A 22,166-nucleotide genomic window follows, 5' to 3' on the forward strand; every position below is an offset into this window, starting at 1 on the left:
GAAGTTGTTTGGCTAGTCAGGGAAACAATTATTTCAGAAAAGAATAAATTTGACTAATTTTTCCCACTCTATTAGCAATATCATTTCTCTTTCTATTTTACTTTTTAAATGCACAGACATTAAAATATAATGCATTACATTTTGACTAATATATGAATTTCTAATACACAGTGTATTCGGACTTGTGCTTTTTAAGAAAATCAGAAGAAAAAATCAACATAACTATTTTTTCCTCAGAAGTGTTTGTGTGTGTATGCCTTCCTTTCAAAATAATTCAGAGGGGAATTCTACGTATTTCTTCTTTTTCTTCTGAAAATAATGTAAGCAACAACAACAAAAGTGAAGGTTAAGGGAATAAGCAAAGTGATATTGAATGTGATTTTGCAAATGACCATAGACTTGTCTGCACTGGACTAAGGAAAATATGAGCTAGGCTGGACGCAGAGATGTGCTTTACCTAAGTGATGGGAGAGGAAAGGAAAGGAAAAAACATCAGCGGAGGCAGAAGGTAGACAGCGGGTAGAAAAGATGAGGGAGTTGTAGGTCACAAGATGCTTTAAGGAAAGAAGTTTGGAGGGCTATGATGTATAGTTTTTCATAAAATGCTAAAGGCAATTCAATTTAATTTTGCAAATATTGTTTTTTAGTTTTGAACTTAAATGCTAAGCATTTTAATAAAACATTAAACTAATAACATATTCTTCCAAACCCCTGGTTTCAAAACACATTGTAGGACTTAGTAGCTGTTTATGAAACTAGACTTTTTCTTTCATATTACTCACAAAAATCTGAGGTAGTTCTTGCAATAATGCAAATTAGTGACAATATAATCTTTTAATGCTTCCACAAAATTGCAGTTTAAGGGTCATCATTTTCACTTCAATAAAGACTACTAAGAAGTTCTTATGTACCACCCTTTCCCCTAAAAAAAATGAAAAACACACACACACACACACACACACACACACACAAAAGCTAGTGAAGATCTTGACCTCATTGAGTAAAAGTACTCAATTTGCTCAGAATGACACTCAAATGCAGGTACTGTCAAATGATATTAGTGTGGTTCATACATCTCCTCAGTGATTTAGCTCCACAATAGAGACAAACTGGGAAATCCGGTGATAAGTTCACTTAGGATGTTTTGCTCTCTTCTATTAACCTAAGTATTATATTTTTAAGTTCACATATATTTATAGTGTGTGTATATTTGCTGCAACATTTGCCTGATTTTGCATGGTTCTCAATTTCAAATAGAAAGTTTTCAATGCTTAATATAGTTAAAAGTATTACACTACAAATTGTAGAGGATTTAAAGAAAAGTGACATTAACATTTTATGGATGAAGCCAGATAAATATAGCCCAAAGAGAATGTTAGAAAGTGCAGTTATAAAGGAGTTTTGTCTAGAGGAAATTATGAGTTCTTTCATGAAGGACAGGACAGTTTTTCCATTTTTTTTTTAATTGAAATTGTTATTTGTTGCAGAGAACAGATATCACTCTGTTGCCCCAGGTGGTTTCAAACTTCTAGACTGCAGTGATCTTCCTGATTTGGCCTCTCAAAGTGCTGGGATTGCAGGAGTAAGCCACCATGCTTGGCCTTGTCATAGCAATCTTTAGGCGCCAATAAAACAGACCACTTATAGTTTGCATGAGCTGTGCTGTTTTTCCTCTCTATGCCTTGCTTGTCAGTGTGTCCCCTGCCTGAATTGACTTTTCCTCTCCTCTTCTGCGGGCTAACTCCCTTAGGACGCTCAGCACTTAGCTCCTCTAACCCACACCCCAACCTTCCTAGAGGCACTTAAGTATCTTTCCCTTGTTCAGAGTCTATTTTTCTTTTTCTCCTTATACCTTCACATCATTATAAGGCGTTCATGTGTTTCACTCCTGCACTAGATTTTGAGCTTCTTGAGGGCAGGCAATTGTTTTAACTTCCATCTTTGTTTTCCCCCATGCCTAAATTAATTGGGATAATTCAAAATACATGCTTACTGGGGAAATTAATGAGTTGACAAGTGGAGGAAATAGACATGAGCAAAGACAAATTGAAAGGAAACTGTAGAAGTATTTGCCCAAAATAGCATATAATCTAGTTTGGTTGACCCTTTGCTTTACACAGGCACAGAATGGGAAATAAGGATGGAAATGAGAATTGGGGATGTATTGCAGAGGAACTTACACTGAGTCCCAGCCTGAGAGGTTTTCATTTCAGTAGGCAGTTAACAGAAAGTGCCAGAAGGTTTGTAATGAAGATATTTATGTGGGCTGAACCCTGCTTTAAGAAGATAGAACTAAAAGAACTGAAAATAGGGAGACCAGGTGGGAAGTTATTGCAATGATCTAGCATTTTCTGGTTCCCCAAACTGTGAATTCTTCTTGTAGGTTTGGTGATATGCTTCCTCACCTTGTTTATAGATGGTCTGTTTGTATTGATTGCTCAATTCTGCACGTTCATTTTGTAATATTACAAAATGTCAGTATGTTTAAAGGCATTCACTTAATGTCAAAGATATAAAAAGGGACAATACATTGAAATTGAATTTTTTCCCTCTACCTGAACATGGTCTTTCTACTCATTCTACCTCTGCCCACTACCACCCCCACTTTACAATTAGTTCCACTCAGACCGTGCTTTCAAGCTTAGAAGATATTTCATTTTCAAGAGAAGTAATGCCTGAAGATAAGGAAAGTTCCTCCCTGGAGTATGTTTGAACAAGCAAAATAAGCAAAGTAAATTTCGTGTTTATAAACCAAATAAAAATATAGATGCACATTTCCTTCATTTAAAGTATATTAAAGTTTCCTAAACAGGGCTTTTAATTCATTTAAAACGTCATTAGGTTAGGTGGGCTGTTGGTGCTTTGAATTAATGTGCAAGCTGTTAATCTCCGTAGACCTGGATTTAAAATTAGACAAAGCAATAATTAGTTTGGCACCATCATTTCACTACCCAGAGGGTAATAATGTAGGTCATAAAATACTACAGCCTGGCACAAGTTTTTTTCTTTCTTTCTTCTTCTTTTTTTTTTTTTTTTTTACAAATAGGGATCTAGTAATAGGTGGTGTGGTGTGAAAAAAAACCATATACGTGTGTGTGTGTGTATACTACATATATAAAGTGATTGTCACTGGGAAGTGCAATGGCTTAGCTTTTCATGTATATTCCACTATTCCTAAAGAGACCTAAATTCAGAAATTCTTATCAGGTTTTCCCTGTTTAAGGTGAGTCTTTTCTTTTCTAAGAGATATAAAGAAATCTTCATGGTTTCTCCTCTCAGTAGTTGTTTTCTTTGCCTGTAATATTTTCTCATACAACATTTATACATTGAGTCACAGAATTAAGATTATAATTTGTACCATGCTTTTTTTTTTTTTTTTTTGCTATAGTTATTCTCCCTACCAGTTTGCCATTTTGTTAAATTATAAGCATGGTGTACTGTAAATATTTTTATCATGTAAAAGTGTTGCATTCAAGTAAGTGCTTACCATACGTATTTTGATTTGTTTTCATGGCAAATGACTACTGGCAATATCAATAATTCAAGAACAGAAACAATGAAAATACAGAGGAATTGCATTTGGATACTTCTTCCTGTCAATCATCCTTGCCAGATTCCTATTTGAACATTCTGAAAATGAGGAAGATTTCAGGTCTAGCTTTAAGTATGAGTAATAGTTTTCTATTTCCTTACTCTGCTCACCCCAACTGAGCTTTTAAAGCACAGGCATCTTGGGTGTCTCTATATAGCTTAATATTTCAAGTATGGTAATAATATTTTAATATTGAATTGAAAATGTATTTCATACAATATACATGTACAGACTTTCTATTTTACATAAAGCAATATGCAAGCACCTGTTTGTATCTATAGAGAGTGTTCAATGTATTAGATGAGTACATTCACAAATCATTTAAGTTGAGCTTTTCAAGTGATGTGAGCCACTGATACAAACTTGCTAATGATAATTATAGAACTGATGCTGATTTAGTCATTTCAAAAAAGCCACGGAGGCATAATTAGTGTCTGAATGGCCTCAATATTGCATTATTAGGAGGCTAGGGTGAAACTTGAAATGAGAACATCAAGGCTGATAACAGAAAAGAAAACATGAAATACATACATAATTCATTCTGAGATATTATAAAGGTTTATAACTAGAAACAATAATTTGCAGAAAGCATCTCATGTACTGGAGCCAACTGCAATCATTTGGTCAACCTGTTAAAGATCAAATAGTATATTCTTAGCTATTCTCAGTGGTGTCTTTGTAATAAAGTAGCAGCAAACAGACACTGTTTGCTTCTGGTCACTTTTAAAGAATGTTCAGTTTATCGGTAGGGACTTTAATCTCAACCTTAATAGAGTACAAAAGCAGCCTTGTCCCTGTGCTTCTCTCCTTAAGGCCACAAGCCATGCGGAATTTTTTTTTTTTTTTAATTTAAAAGAAGAAAAATAAAATTCTCCTTTTGAGAACACTAAATAGTGTGTTTTTTCCAAGAAAGTAATATCCATTCACTTTTTCTTTTTTGATGCTTTTCTTCTCTCCTTCTTACTGATACATAGATGCTCCACCATAGTTCACAGCCATCACAGGATTGAAGACATCCACAATATCTATGAAGGATCCCCTGCCTTGGACCCCTGCCAGTTCTACCATTATCAAGTGACCTGATGTTGGTTGACTTGAGCCTTATAACTGAAAAGTTGCCCTTTTTTGTACTCTTTCCTGTTAGTTGGCAACAGATAGGAATAATGACTCTCAGTCTAAATTAAACACACAAATAGATTGCAGTGTTAGGCATCCATCCCCATTAGCATAGGTTTACAGGTAATCAGAAAAAGGCATATTTAAGTACAGTCTGTCTGCTATCTAACATGCCCTGCTGAACAGAAAACCAAATATCATATGTAGTCAGTTATAAGTAGGAACTAAACATGGGGAACTCATGGACTTAAATATGGCAGTAATAGACACAGAGGACTATGAAAGGAGGAGGACAGGAAAGGGGCAAGGTTGAAAAACTAAACGTTAGGGACTATGCTCACTACCTGAGTGATGGGATCATTTGTATCCCAAACCTCAGCATCACGAAATATAACCATGTGACAAACCTGCACATGTACCTCCTGAATCTAAAATAAAAAGTTGATATTATGAAATAAATAAAAATAATTGCCCTGCTTCCAGTGTGATTGTCATTGTTGTTATTATTACCGTTTCCAAAAGTGACAAGGTCTGGGCTGTATCAACTCTGATAAATCTGGCTGCAGTTTCTAAATATTATCATTTTTTTTCCCATGTGGTGTCATACGCACAGGTGTCATACTCACAGCAATCAGATTTCCAACTATCTGGGTAAAGAGAGGTAAAGAGAGCCACAGGTATCGAGAAAGGCAGTTATACAGGTACAGAAAAATAAATCCCTAGATGCACATAGAATTATCAAGTGGATTAACTGTGTTTTAGGAGTCCAGACTATATTCTGATCTCCCAAGTATCACAGCCAATTAATTTTTAAAAACCAAGTTAATTTATTTACTACTATTTCTCCACCTCCCCAAAATAACTGGTAAACACCGAATGTTAATTATGTCCTTTGTAAACCAAGAGGCAGTGACTTGCAGTCCCATAATGAGACTGGTGGAAACACAAGAAGATTGGATTTGTTTTGTGTCATTTTGTATTTCCTGGTCACAAGGATATGACAAGAAGTCACAAAATTCTTTTTCATTTCCATACTCATAAATGCAGTAGCCAAATTCATGACTTTCATTAAAGATATTTTTGGTTGCAAGTAAGAGAATGAGAAACTAACAGTAGCTCAAGAACTAAGGGATTTATTATCTCTCAGTAAAAATATACGGGTAGGGAAGTTCTTGGGTTTCTTTTCTATTATCTTGAATATTTTGGTGATTTTTACTCCACATTATGGGTGCAACAGCTTCAAACATCACATGAGACAAGACTCTATCCAATGGAAGAAGAGGAGTGTTCTCTTGCTCCACGTCTTTTTTTTTTTTTTTTTTTTTTTTTTTTATAAGGGAAACCATTATCCAGAAGCCATCAGGGGATTTATTCTCACCCTTGTTGGGTCACATTTTTCAACTGTGATGGCAAGGGGAATGAGACCACCAAGACTGGCCTGATCAATACTGGGAAAGGGATCACCTATTAATAAGCACACAAATATATTTGAAGAAAGAAGGGACAGAGATGGGGGCAGTGGTAGTGGTGGAGTTTGTAGAATGGCTGTGTAGAATAATTATTATGCATAATACCAGGAATTCCATTTTTACCATGGTTGTTGTGAATGGTAAGCCCTGGAATTGTTGCACCACACGATTGAAATGATTGTACCATTCAACCTCTATCTGAATAACAAAAAGAGCCTATCAGAATACTTGTAATACTTTTTAGCCCACTGTCTAACTCTGAGTTTTTTTAATAATCTAATTTATATCTTAATTTTGAGAACCTACTTTGCATGTTTCAGAAGAAATCAGGGCCTTGGGACGTGGAAACTATTACTCTCAAAATTGATTAAAATGTTTAAATGCTTCCAATTTAAGCAAATCATAGTGACTCTGGCCACATATAATAGTAAAATAAGTATTTCAACATAAACTTTCAAAAAATTAAAACAACAAAGCATTTTAACCGGCATATATGTACACAAAATAAATATTGTTGAATGACTAAATGAATGGACTTAAGTCTACCTGAAGAAGAAACAGCTAAATAGGAAAAATCAAGGTATTTCCTGATACTCCAACTAGCCATTTTTAACTCCTTGTAGATAAGAAATAATATTTTAAAATGCAGCAGAAAGGATATGGTATAGGCAAAGTTGCACCAGAAAAGAAGTGAAATGTTGGGCCATGTTACCAAGTTCAGTTATTGAATCTGGAGATTTTAAAGAAAGACTTAACTTTACCTGTGATGATACTGAACTTAAACTTATAAAATGTCACATCACTGTATTGACAAGACAGTGATGAAAATTATGGCAGCTTTCACTTCAAATCATTTTTACAGGGCCATTGCCAATGTTTACCTTCTAGAAGGAAAGGATGAAGAGGAGGAGGTACAGGAGGAGAGCCATATAAATCATGAATAATTTAAAATGTATGTATAGAAACATGGCTTCAACTTTAAGAGACATCTACCTATAAATATTGTTTTAAAAATAGAAATCATTCTTTTAATTCCTATAATTATACTTCTTAAAGCTACACAGTTGCACAGCGTGCTCATGTCAGACCTTTTTAATGACAGCTATTTGTATTTCAGCTGCCAGACCAATAATAAGTTTCTTTCCTTATTCTCCCTTCCATCTATCACAGAAGCATCCTTGATGTTTGCCATAGTTAAAAATGCATTATATCTACTCTTGTCATTATAAATTCTACAAGATTGTTGTTGGCTATGTGTCACAATGAATAGAGTATCTGAGGACAACAAAATATAGACACAAACTTTAGCTCTCCAGCAGCTGTTAGTAGTCAAAACAGAAACCTAGATAGTTCAAGGTAACCTCAGTTTTTTTTTTTTTTTTTTTTTTTTTTTTTTTTTCAGTTGTTCTCAGTCTCCTTTTGAGACACGTTCAGTTAATTTTGGAATCTCCTCCTACCTTTCTCTTCTTTTGATGGGTACTCTAGATCCTGTTTTTGACAAGAAGGCTTGTGGTTCACAGCCATATTCTGTCTTCACTGAGATGTAACTCACTTGGCTCAGGCATGGCACTTGAACTTCTGTCTCAGATACATGCGCAGTAGGTATCCATGGTCCCACCATGCGAGTCTTCAGTTTGTATAATCCAAAATGCATCCAGTCAGGGTGTCCTGTGGATACAAATGCACGTTTATCCTACTCCAGTGAAATTCTTTCAGGCTTTCTGCATCCCTCTTAGGAGCTTCATAATCTTTTGGATATTTTTCCACACCATGCTTGGTGTCTGGCCTCAGAGAATCTGTCATCAGATCTAATCCTGAAGGCATCTTACTAACTCATTGTTTCTATTCCAAAGTGGCATTATAATTAACACAGTCTTCTTCAAAAAGAAAGGATGGGGAAGAGGGAACCCCATACTTATGGCTAAGCCCTATTCTTCCCCTCTCCTTTGTGTCCAAGTCTCTCCTTCCACCACTCTCTCCTATTTCTTTTCCTAACTCCAATCTGAATGAGATTTTTTTCATTTTCTTTAAAAAAAACTATAAACTTAAGGGGTACAGGTGCAGTTTTGTTACATGGATATATTACATAGTTGTAAAGTCTGGGCTTTTGGTGTAAGAATCACTCAAATTGTACCCATTAAGTCATTTTTTCAGCCCTCACCGCCTCCCAACCCTCCCAGCCTTCTGAGACTCCAGTATCTATTATTCCACAGTCTACACCCATCTGTACACATTGTTTAACTCCTACCGATATGTGAGAACATGTGGTATGTGACTGTTTCTGAGTTGTTTCACTTTTCTCTGTATTTCAAAAATCATCTTTTACTTTACCCTGTATTCTTTCCAACAGTGTTATTTATGGTGTAAACTGTGCTCTACATCCTTAGGGCTTTTAATTTTTCATTTTCAAACATTTTTCTCTCTATATCCTTTGTACTTCTTTTCTTGTTTTTCAAAGTTATTTGTCTTTATGAATGGAACTCAAAGTTGAGATTCTGACTCTTTTTCCTTAGCCATTGAAATCCTTCCCTGGAAGATGATTCCATATGGACTGATATGGTCATGGTAATAGATGCACAGAAAATGCGGGGGATGTCCAGGGAAAGAAATATCAGTTAATATCTCAAAATATTTAGAGAGAAACATATCAAATCCTCTCAGAAAAAGGGCTAGTAATAATTGCTCCCACACATTTTGCCAGCATAATATTTAGAACCAATTGTTGAAAGACAGTTCAGTTGAAGAACAGTATTGGACATAACAACAAACATCTCCATTACGATTTTTCCATTTTCTGCTGATTATTTGCGTGTTTGCATTTGCAAGATCCTAAAAGTAATCTTTATGGATGAGCAAACTAAAATTTGTTGTGAGTCATCCATTGAGTGGGCTTTTCACCTCATTTATTTCACACAATTTTGAGGAAAAACTTACCATCTCAATTTTCAGGTAAGGAAACTGAGTCTCAAAAAGGATAGATAGCTTGCAGTAAGGACAGAAGTCTAGTGAGTTGTAGAGTTAGGAATTCTAACAAGTTCTATCTTGCTGCAAAGTCCTTGCACTTCTTGTTATACAGCGCATCTGCTCCCCTCACATCTAGTGGTCCTTTTGCTTTGCTGAGCTTCACTCTAGTATGTTCATACCCAGAATTAGTGTGATGATGGCTAGGAAATTGCTCAATACTTTTCAGACCTGTCCAGGCAAAATTTCCCATCCTAATCAGATTTGAAGTTACTCACTCATCCTGTAAAGCCAAGCTGAAACATGGTGCAATAGAGTTCCTGTTTATTGTTCAGTTTAACTGGTAGATCTTGACTACCTCTCTAAAACAATGTCAACCTCTTATTAAGTTGATAAGGCTGAGAGAACACAAAGACCAGAGGTCTATTATTTAATCTTTTATTCTTGGTTTGGGATATAATTCAAAATATGTAACTTTTTTGTTTGTTAATTTTTGTTTGTTTGTTTTTTTAGAAAGGGCCTCACTCTTTCACCCAGGCTGGAGTGCAGTGGCACGAACTTGGCTCACGGCAGGCTTGACCCAGGCTCATGTGATCCTCTCACATCTCACCTCAGCCTGGGACTATAAGCATGTGCCCCTATGCCTGGCTAATTTTTGTATTTTATTTTGGTAGAGACTGGGTTTGCCATGTTGCCCTGGCTGGTCTCAAACTCCTGGGCTCAAGTGATCCGCCAACCTCTGCCACCTAAATTTTGAATATTAGGTTTTCACTTTTGTTTCTTTGGTTAAACTAAAAATGGTAACCTTGAGGGGGACTTAGACTCCTTTCATAGATGGTTTTTCTGTTCCTTCTACTTTCTTTTCCCTTTTCTCCCTGAAACTGATATTCTCTTCAACCATAGTCACCCTGCTCAAAAAATAACAATATGCAATGTGGAATTAATTCAGGGTGAGGTTAAAATTGAAGCAGAATTATATATGTATATATAATGTATTATAATATACAAATACACATTCAAAGAGTGTTTCTAAGATCTTTGGTAACTTTAATATGCTTTATAAAAATGGAAATTACTCTTTCTCCATCAAAATGAAGTGGAACTGTAGAACTTAATCCTTGCAGATAAATAATAACATTGGAAGGGATGTTTAATATTTCTTAAGGCAACATCTCCCAAAGTGTGGTCTCAACCCTATATTTTAGATTCATCTGGAGAGGTTACAGGATCCTATTCCAGACCAAATGAATCAGAATCTTTGAGGAGAATACTGGAATCTACTTTTAACATGACCTGTGATGATTCTTTATCAGACTTAAGTTTGACTGCTTCTCCCCTGTGGCATACATGGGTCTAGACCACCTCACCCTCAAGTGAGAATCACACTTATCAAATTCCAAGTAGCTTGAATCCATTTACACTTGGGATATCTTCCTTCCTTCCTTCCTTCCTTCCTTCCTTCCTTCCTTCCTTCCTTCCTTCCTTCCTTCCTTCCTTCCTTCCTATGGATATATTGATGGATACCTACATAGATGTGAGAGAGAGAGAGAGAGAGAGAGAGAGAGAGAGAGAGAGAGAGAGAGAAAGAAAGAAAGATAGATAGATAGAAAGAAAAGAAAGAAAGAAAGAAAGAAAGAGAGAGAGAAAGAGAGAAAGAAAGAGAGAAAGAAAGAAAAAGAAAGAAAGAAAGAAAGAAAGAAAAAGAAAGGAAGGAAGGAAGAGAGAAAGAAAGAGAGAGAAAGAAAAAGAAAGAAAGAAAGAAAGAAAGAAAGAAAGAAAGAAAGAAAGAAAGAAGAAAGAAAGAAAGAAAGAAAGAAGAAAGAAAGAAAGAAAGAAAGAAAGAAAGAAAGAAAGAAAGAAAGAAAGAAAGAAAGAAAGAAAGAAAAGAAAGCAAGGAAGAGAGAGAAGGGGAAGGGAAAAGGGAAAGGGAAAAGGAGAGGAGGGAAAGGAAGGGAAGGGAAGGGAACGGGAAGGGAAGGGAAGGGAAGAGAAGGGAAGGGAAGAGAAGGGGTGAGAGAATCCATTATCTGAAAGCAAATAAAACAATCATAATCTCTCCTTCCTGAAACTTGATGTTCTTTTGCCCTAAGTTGAATACAGATGTATCCTCATAGTCTTACACCCAGCAGCACTTTTAGTCATAGCTAAGCCTGTCTTTTTTTATGGGGACCTTCCTTGTCTTGATGACTCTTCTTTTAATCTCTTACTTTCCTCTCATGATCTTTTTGTCCCTCTTTTAGTAAATAGCTACAGGGTGCACAGAACTATAACGTGCATCTGACCATCATGAAGAGACCTACTGATTTCAACATTTTATCTTTTATCAGGACATTTCATAATTGGTTTTGAAACTCTGTTTTCTCATTATTATCTGCTTTGATATCTACACCCTTTAATCTGCCCTCATCCATAGTTAGTCATGGATTCCACAGCTGCTGGAGATGGAGATCACCTATGTGATGATCTTTGGACCTCTCAGAGTGTAACCCCTTTTTACTCCAATACCCACAGATGCATATATAATTCTGAAAAAAAAATTCAGTAGTCCTCCAAGTGTCAAGGAAACAGTTTAGAAATTACCCTGTGAAATCTTCACAAATCACCAAATACAAGGTGTTATCTTTTTTATGACTTATGCTCCCCTACATTGCCATAAAACACTATATATTAATATATTTTCTAGTTTCTATCTTACCTCACACTTCGAACACCTTAAAGACTGAAATGATTTCTTTAAATTACATTATTGGAGTCCAAAACAATTCCTGACCCACAGTAGATACTCATTAAATCTCTTGAATAAAAGATTAAAATAAAGTAATTAAAGATTAAAAATAAAGCAAATTTATATTGCTATAATTACAACTATTATTCCTTGAGGATGAGGATTTACTTATGAATGTTATAGGTGTTTAATAAATTTTTGCTGAATGAATTGTAAACCAATAAATACATATTTTTTTCAGGAATGTAACTGAATTCAGTTTACCATGAGGACCATCATATTCTATCAGACACACCAACTTTATTAAAAATATATATTTATACACATTCACACCTTTATATATTCTCATAACGCTTTATTATGAAACATCTTACACTTAATTTGCCTCTTTTTACGCTTAGAAGAAAGAACAAATCCTATACATAAGTGGCCGCCTACTAAATACTATTCACTAGGATTCCACTACAATGTGGATTTTGATTTCTAATGTGTCTGTACACAGAGCTATATTTATGCAGGTTTTTGGTCTTATTTCTTTTTAGAGACAGAGTCTTGCTATATTGCCCAAGATGTAGTCTAGTGGCTATTCACAGGCATGAGCATTACACTCTATAGGCTTGTAATCCTGGGTTCAAGCGATCTTTCTTCCTCTGTCTCTCAATTAACTGGGACTAAAGTTGCATACCATCGCACCTGGTTGTGTAGTTTTTAATAACATATTTGTATATACATATGTGTATATACTTATCCATGAAAAATAAATATATATGCAGCCATATTGTTTTCCAGAATATATGTGTTTTTATAAATAGGTGAAGGATAGAAAAAGCTATGTCCTTTTCAGGATCAAATATTGAGCAAATAGACGTATTTCTTCATTAATATCCAAATGAAGTTTTTCTAGAATTAGTATGGAACTAGCCATAAGAATTAATGTTGTAGGATCATTATTAACATAGGTCAATTTTTTTCACTTTTTCCTTTTCCTTGCCTTCTAATTTCTTCTTCTGTTTTTCTTTCTTTTTTTTTTTGAAGCGGAGTCTTGCTCTGTTGCCCAGGCTGGAGTTCTGTGGCACGATCTCGGCTCACTGCAAGCTCTGCCTTCTGGGTTCACGCCATTCACCTGCCTCAGCCTCCTGAGTAGCTGGGACTACAGGCTCCCACCACCACACCCGGCTAATTTTTTTGTATTTTTGGTAGACACAAGGTTTCACTGTGTTAGCCAGGATGATCTCGATCTGCTGACCTCGTGATCCACCCGCCTTGGCCTCCCAAAGTGCTGGGATGACAGGCGTGAGCCACCATGCCCAACCTCTTCTGTTTTTCTTCTTTAACCTTACCTTAGCCTCTCTTCTTACTACTCTTATTCTTTAAACAACTCAAATATAGGCATAAAAAGCCTATTGTGAAGGAACAATGACTGAATCATGTGTCTCCAGTGAGGCAACATGTAAACAGCTCTAGTCAAAAGATGCTTGCTAGGATTCAGAGGAGAACATGTGTTTACCATATCTTCCTTATTATATTCTTAGCCAGATGAGTCAATAGAGGTACCATATCTACCTCTACAGAAAATGTAATCCTGTCTCAACACTTGAACCTTCTTTTATGTCTGAGCCACATGCTACTGGAGAGTTGATTGATCACAAGTAAATAAAGGTATGAGGCTTCCTAACATTAGAAAATGCATTTGGAAATTTCCACCTAACATTCACTTTCTCCATGGCAGATGCCTGTCTTTGAGCTTAGGTTAAAATGCCAGGATTTTATTCAAGAGGATAGTACCTTAATTCCTCTTCATAACCTACAAACAGAAATGAGTCAAGGGTTTGAGCTAGTAACAGCAGTTTTTCCTTTGTATTTGCTACCCTATGTCAACATGTCAACTAACGTGGTCTCCCCTAATGGAATAGATGCAAGGTATGATTTGGTACGTTTTGACTTAGACGGATCTGCTCATCGTAGAAAAAGAAAGCTGCTTGCTTTATTTTTCAGGTTATCACTCTAAGCCTTGGAATGCTTGGCATCTGTGTGCTCCTTAAATTGTCTTATTACCTTGTGAATGGGCACCACGCCATGCTAGCAGATGGTCGTATGGAATGCCAGAAACCTGGGCTGTGTATCATTTTTGAGTATTAGTGTCTAGAAATCAATGACATTTTAAATGCAGCTATTGGGCTTGAATCATTCCTGGAGAGAACATTACTACACTCAGGGGCTTGTCAAATAATAGACAGTACTCCAATACACTGAAGGTGAAGATACTTTGAGACGGATGAATATAGACCCTGTATCTCTTACTCTCTTGATCTTTCTAACACAGTCAGGATGTAGTATTTTATTACTGGGATTTTTTTTTTCTAAGAAACACATAGGGTTCTGTCTCAGGTGGCAAGACACAAGAGAAATGATATGGGTTTTGGTGACCATGCATAAATTACTTAACCTCTCTGAACTTGTTTCATCATGTATATGATGTGAATTGAAGTAATAAATTATATAATGTTAGGTATTTGTTTATGTATCTCACAGAGTAATTGTGCAAATGAAATGTGACACTGGCTAAGGAAGTGTTCTGTGAATTATACTGTACCATTTAAATGAAAGTTGTGAGTCTTTCTTTTTACTTTGATCTTTCAGGAGTCAAGTTAACTTTTATATTGCTAATTGCAGTTCTGAGAAGAGAACGTCAAGATTAAGTTTGGGCATCAGAAGTTCTTGCCACTAAGCTGCTCACAAGAGGTTAATAATGAGTTCTACCACAACGAATTTTTTTTTCTATAATGGAAAAGGAAAAATCTTCATGCTATCTCCACTGGGCAGAAAGCAGGAGGGCAATTTGTACGCCACATCTATGCTACCCAAGAGAAGAGGAGAGTGAAGAAATTTTTTGGTGAATTTAGGCGTTGTAGACAGCTGATCTATACTACTTCTGCTCCAGTGTGAAATTCTGCGTAGAAATTATTCAGTACGACTCCCTATCCAGATCAGTGCCAGTTGAACGTATATATGCTCATCCCTTTGCTTCATATTGGTTTTGGCCTTTTAGGCCCAGGAGATTTCTGACATTGTTCCATTTTACTTAGACTCAAAGTTAAAAACCAAATACACGAAAAATAAAAAGAGGTCTGAAAGTATCTTTACTTTTTTGTTTAATGTAATGTGTTCTGTGGATTAACAAAAATGGGAATGGTATCACTGCACAACTTGGATCATAGATGCTAATAAAAAGCATGAAACAATTGCCTCTACCAGGCTCTACAATCTAAAATTGAGAGAATTTGACCCTGGATTCTCAGCTCTATTTCAGAAAATGCTTTGGTGATTACTCTAGACTAGATTTGTCCCCTTCCTTTTCTGCCAACAAGCCTGTTTTATGTACATTGACTGAGTGGGAGGAGATGAAAAAATACAATGAACAGCCTCCTCCACAAAGCTCTGTGAGTATGTCATAATATAAAAAGCTGATTTCTTCTTATTAGTATAGCTTACCTCAATGTAGTCCAAAACGTGACAAATGACACTGAAACACTGGCACATACTTTAGTATTTTTTTTAAAATAAACCTCCCAACATATCAGAATCTTACATTGCTCATTGTTTTTCTTGCCAAGATTATTCCCATTTTTATTTTATATAGTAGTTTAAAACTATGTTGGTTTGCTTCAGGTTTAGAAATGTTCATATCCTGAAGCAGGTAGGAGTTGGGAAGAAAAATCCATATTTAAGCCCACCTTTTTTTTTTAAACAAATAAAAAAAAAGAGTAAGTTTTTAAGTTGATAAACTACCATTGGCTAATCTAAAACTAGGAAATCCAAATGGTGAGTATATTCCAGTGAAATTATTTCTGAAATTCATTATCTGTCTTTAAAAATGTTTCAACAATATTTTTAGAAAAATGCTCATTAGGGTAATAGGTTGAATTTCATATTAAAACAATACAGCTCCAAACTAATTATGCTGAAGAATAAAAATGATATTAATTATTGAAATAATGTTAACTTCTTAAGTTTAGGGAAATTTTAAATATGCTTAAAGTGAAACAACACTGATTAATGTTTTTGAAGTATTATTATGATGGGAATAAAAGTCAATTAGATTAAAACTATACTAGTAAAGGGTGGTATAAATGAAACTGACTTCAGATATCAATTTACTGTCTGGCTTGACATATGAGTTGTCTTTTTACCACTAAGAGTCCTCTCAGGGAAGCACAATAACAACAACAAAATGATTTAAAAGCGTTTAAATATGCCCAATTCCCTCATACAATCTGAGCAATGAGCTTTTTATGTGTCAGAATACTTACGAAATGCTAGAAAACTCTGCAGATCTACTGGAAGAAAAAAATCATCTGTTTCTTTCTGTAAGCCTCTTGCCCTCCCATTTAGCTGTGTTGACGCGAACTACGTATTGACATAATCATTACCAATATCTTTCTAACTGCTCTAATATCAAATTCTTGTTTTTTAAATATGTCTCCACTGGTGGGTCAGTGCTGGTGATTAGAATAGCATAAATGTATCTAGACTTAGTAATAGTATACTATAATTTCATTGTAAATATTGAGTCATGTATTTCCATATAGAAGATGAGACTCTGGCTGTACTGTTCTAAGCAGTAAATGAACTCCTGACACTTCTTTATCAACCCCTGACTAGTAATTTCATATGATTCCAAAATGAATCATCTTTAAGAAGTCTCTTTTTATTAGTATAACACAGTCCACAGTATTCCTGCATCATGTGTGTATATATATGTATACATATATACACACACACACACACACACACATATATACATGCAGGCTAGAATGAAGATATTAGCAAATTATGTTTGCAGAGTATTTTAGGGTTTGCAAAACCTGTTCATCTGCCCTATTCTATTTTAAGAAGAACTTGAGGTTCAAGGGAGATAGGTGATTTGTCTAACGTCCCACAGCTCATGGTATAGAGTGGATGTGATATCTCTGACCTCAAATTCTAGGCTGATGATTCAAATGCTAAACCATTTCCCTCCAGAGTGTTCAAAGGTATGGCCTTTGGGGAAAGTTGATCTGGGTTTGAATCTCAATGCTTGAATTAACCCTGGACAAATTATTAAATTTCTTAGTCCCTGTCAACTGGAAAAAAAAGGCTCCTTAACACCTTTTGAGTTGTGAGGATTAAATAAAGCAATGCTGATATTGCTCCTAACACAGGACCTGGCACATTGTGATCAATCAATAAATATTGATTATTCCTAACATGTACACTCTTGTGCCCGTTTATGTTTACTAGTTGTCATTTGTGTATTTGTGTGTTTGACTTTCCTCAAGTCTTAACTTGTTCCTCAAGTTTCTCAAGGGAAATGACTTTCAATTTTTTATATTCTCCGTAGAGGACAGAAAAATGCTCTTGGAATGAATGTGGAAGTGAATGATACTGGAAAAAGCTTTAGGGATCAATGCTGAAATGAATGTAACCAAAATGTTTCGATATGGCACTTAATGAAACTATTGAAGGTAATTGGAGCCCATTATTATGTATCTATTTTAGAGAACATGAATACCCAAAAATCTGATATTTTTCACTTATAGTTCAATTGGCAGTACTGCCTTCTGAGTTATGATGCCAATACTTTAAGTCAGTTTATTCAATGATGCAGAAACTCCTTGCCTTCACACGTCATCATTTTGGTGTTTGCATATCTAGGTTTTTCATATGTTTTAGCATTCCCCTCAGGCAAACATTTGTATTTACCATTTGAACCACAATATTAATATGTAAATGAGTTTACCAAATAACCAAAGTTCTCGCTATTGACCTTTAAAATATTGTTGCATATCTAGTCATTAGCATATAATCAACAACAATGTATAAAAATCTTGGACTTGCTTTTAAAAAAGACTTTATGTCATATAGGAAGTAAGCAACAACAACAACCAAAACTTTCTGTAAGCATATAAAGCCATCACACCTGAAGGTGCAAGAGAAAATCAACACAGTACAGATGTGTATGTAGCAAATACACAAATAGGACAAGTGGTGTAAAATGCTAAGTCCACTTGGTTGAATTGCAATACATGCATAGCATGTTTATGACAGTTATTGTATTTATCTTCTCTTTTGCTAAATAGGAGAATATAGTCATTATCTCTTATGAGTTCATCAATCTCATTGCTTCTTCTGCACCTGAGGTCACATTTCGTTGCTGTGGGGAGGGTTGTGATGTCATAGAGAATCATCATCTCAGCTGAGGTACAACCAGCAGGAGCTGGCCCCCTCATAGGCAACCAACAACTTCTTTGCAGACAAATGTTCTTGGCCATAACAACACAAAGAATATGGCAATAAATGGCTATGATCTTCTCAGACTTTCTCTTACTGCTTTTTTATTTTTTTTTCAAAAGGAAAAAAATGAGATTAGTACAAAGTTATTAAGTAAAATACAGTGGCTCTGATGTAAGTCTCACTCTCCAAGAGGACAGCCTCCTGATTGCCTCCAGAATCACCGGGCATCATTCCAAAATCTGAACACTGAAATCATCAGATCGCAAAGGAGGCCAGTTTGAGTAAGACTCATCCGAGTAGGAGGCATCACAGTTTTAGGGTCCCAACTGAGGTCCAGACCAGGTTAGCTTCCAGGCCCTTGCCAGTGGGTAAGAGAGTGCCCTGAAACCCTCTGACTGCTACTTCAGACCCAGCACTCTTTTACCCACTGATAACATCTGGGAACCCCAGGGCATCCTAGTATACCTCAAACCATATTCATTTATCTGAGGGAGTGTTAAACTTCTAGAGGATTAATCTTTTGGTTGTCTCCTAACGAAAAGATCCCCTGATTTACCATATCTTGGGAAACATTCTGCACATGGACAGTTCTTCGTGTTCCACAGGTGAAGATTTCTTACTTAACACATATACAGATACACAGATACACAAATAAATGTATAATTTAAAAAACCACTGTTTTTAGTTTCGTTATATAATATACTGAGTACATGTGCTCTGTGCAAGATCCTAGGGTGACTGCAAAAGAGGAATATGACACAAGGCTTGCCTTCAACTAGATAATATATAATCAATGACAGGATCAGAGATTTCCAGAAGTAGGATCATCTAGTCCAACTCTCTCATTTTATAGATGAAGAGACTGAGGCTTAGAAAGGCTGAATAACTACATCATATAAAGTACTAGCACATGTAAACCCCAGTCTCTAATAATTGTAACAATAACCTCAATGACTTGGATAACAACAACTACCACAGTTTCTCTAATCTTTACTGTATGCAAACCCACTGCCAAGTGACTTGCATGCATTATCTCATTTAATGACCCACTGAGTCAGCACTATCAAGATCCTAATTTTATGAGTGAGTACCTTGTCTAAGGTCACACAGCTAGCAAATGACAGTAAGGAGTTCAAATTCAGTGCTGTCTGACTGGACATTCAATGGAAACCAGGGAGATTTCTACACATATTGTGCCTTTCCTTACCTGCTTGTGATGAAAGAAACGAAAGTGAGAGTCGGTATATAATAAAATATAATCAAGTGCCAAAGCAAAGGTAGAAATAAGGATGTTATGAGTGGTCAGAAATAGGGCAGGTCTGGCCTGTGCCTCCAGAAAGAGAATATGAGCAATGTTGCAGAGGGAGTACTGAGCATGGTGAAGGAGGAGAAGTGTGAGGAGCTCAGGCTTCCTGAAAGAGGAGTGCAGCTGGAGGGCAAGAATGCAGGGATTAATGAGGGTCTTTGGCATAGTCAAGATGAGCCACCACTTTTTTTTTTTTTTTTTTTTTTTTTTGAGACGGAGTCTCACGCTGTTTCCCAGGCTGGAGTGCAGTGGCGCGATCTCGGCTCACTGCAAGCTCCGCCTCCCGGGTTCCCGCCATTCTCCTGCCTCAGCCTCCTGAGTAGCTGGGACTACAGGCGCCCGCCACCGCGCCCGGCTAATTTTTTGTATTTTTAGTAGAGACGGGGTTTCACTGTGGTCTCCATCTCCTGACCTTGTGATCCGCCCGCCTCGGCCTCCCAAAGTGCTGGGATTACAGGCTTGAGCCACCGCGCCCGGCCGAGCCACCACTTTTTATAGTGACTGTAACGACTTCAGATTTGCTGTCTTTTTAAAATTGAGGCACAAGTCTCTTCAACTGGCAGTCTAACTGCTCTTAATTTATATATTAATTCAGTAATTCAGAGAAGCAAGACACTACGAAATGTTCTTCTAGAATGTAGTGCCTCTTATGGTCTCTCTCCTAGGGTCTACCTACACAGACTGCTTTGGATGGACATTTCTACATTTGCTTCTGTGAACTAGATAATTATGCACTGATCTTGGGAGGGAATTTTAAAAAGCAAGTGTGATATTTAGGCAGCTTTGGAAGAGGAAAAAAAAGCAAAGAAAAGTAAGTATACACTGTGTGTGTGTTGGCTCACATCTATAATCCAGTACTTTGAAAGTCTGAGGTGGGGAGATTGTCAGGAGTTCAAGACCAGCCTGGGCAACATAGTGAGACCTCGTCTCTACCAAAAATTAAAAAAAGAAAGAAATTAGCCTGACATGGTGGTGCACTCGTGCAGTCCCACCTACTCAAGAGGCTAAAGAGGGAGGATCACTTGAGCCGAGAATTCAAGGCTACAAGGAGCTATGATCTCACCACTTCACTCCAGCCTAGGTGACAGAGCTAAACCATGTCAAAAAATTTTAAAAAAAGAAAAACAAGAAAAAAGGGGAAATGTAATGTGAGGGAGAATTAAGTTTAATTTTTCCATTTGTCTTAGAAGTTTGTGCCTGCGTAACTTACCTACTCTGCTCACTGTACAGGAAACATTAACAGTATTAGAAATAAATATTAGACAGCACGGTTTTGCTTGAATTAAAACAAAACCAAACAACAAAAAACCTCATAGTCTCTGAAAAAATTGAGCACATTTGCTGTACTGAATAGGAAACCCAAATATACAGCTCTTCAGTATCAGCTTAAAGTAATACCTTAAGCAGGGAAGGCTTCCTCGTCTCTTCTTAACTGACTAGTTTGAGCACTTGTGTGGTCAATAAAATCATAACACCGAGAAAACTGTTTTCTGAAGTCTGTGTTATTTTTAGAACAACTGTTGGAAGTTGTGAGCTGTAATGACTCTTGTTGTTACTTTAATGGACATTACTATGTGTTTCAGCAAGTCAACTGCTTCTGGTTTATCCCGTTGATCCTGTTACTGTTCACCTGAAGGCAACATAAGCTCAAACTAAGGTAGAGTGACTTGGCTCTTGAATTCCTTCCAAGAATCAAAAGAGGAGGTTTGGGGTTGCCTTTAGAACAGAAGCTAACCGTGCAATTGACCCCTTGACCATCCAACTTTATGTAATATGGCTCCAGTTTCAGCATTAAGTTGCATATTTAGTGGTATATACATGACAGGAGGCTCATTTAGTTAATTTCTATGATTTTTTTTTGTCCTAAAAGGCATTTTCTTTTTTCAAGGAAGGAGCCCTTATTAAGTGGAGGAAGGCAATTTGATGTCTTCACTGTCAGGATGGTCAAATGATGAAAACATAATCTTTGATATGCTCTACTGGAAACGTCTTGTATGTGGAGGACAGACACATATCCCTGGAGAAGGTTGCCCTGTTTTATAGAGCAGGTACACAAGGCGGGGATGAAGGCACTTCAGCAAAAATCTTCTTTTAGCCCCACATTAATATGCTTGGATTTAGCCTGATGCTTCTCAAACAGGGTAGATATTGCCCCTTGCTTAGATGCTGCTACTGACAGGCCACAGGCTAGAGGGTGATTCTTGCTGGACTCTGCAGTTTTCCTGCTTTCCTTGTTTGACAGAATCCAATTCTCCTGACCTTCAGGACATGGAGCAGAACTCATTGCTTCCACCTGGCCTACCCAAGTAAGTAAAGTTATGCTCCTAGAATACTGCTGCCATGGTTAGTTTAATTTTAATTTATTGCAGAGATGGTTTTATGCATATGACTTTATAACTGTGCACGCACCCTGAGACCTCTGAAGGTCAAATAAATAATAAATGCTCATTAAGGGCTTGGTGGTTGTGCTGAAACTGGCCAACAAAGGTGTCATTGGTGATACTTTTATGTGGACAAATAGCATCTAAGTCAAGTAGGATCTAGTATTAAACTATTATAGTATTTGGCTTTACAGCCTCAGGAAATTATGTGCCAGCCATGCCTATTCAATCTTTAAAATAATGGTACAGTTTAAAACTAGGAATTACTTGCTGTTTAATCTATTTTCCTTTTAAACCATTGGGATTTTTTTCTGGCTTGTTCTTTGTTGTGTGTGTGTGTGTG

At 36.5% G+C, this 22,166-nt stretch overlaps 1 long non-coding RNA gene across 1 annotated transcript; it reads left to right on the top strand.

The window, feature by feature from the left end:
- Positions 1-19,795: 19,795 nt before the first annotated feature.
- LOC135966430 (uncharacterized) lies at positions 19,796-21,746 on the top strand. The gene is made up of 3 exons (XR_010579752.2): positions 19,796-20,253; positions 21,026-21,099; positions 21,685-21,746. It is a non-coding gene; the product is annotated as an uncharacterized lncRNA (long non-coding RNA).
- The last annotated feature ends 420 nt before the right edge of the window (positions 21,747-22,166 follow it).

Source organism: Macaca fascicularis, chromosome 12 (genome assembly GCF_037993035.2).
Source record: "Macaca fascicularis isolate 582-1 chromosome 12, T2T-MFA8v1.1".
NCBI lineage: Eukaryota > Metazoa > Chordata > Mammalia > Primates > Cercopithecidae > Macaca > Macaca fascicularis.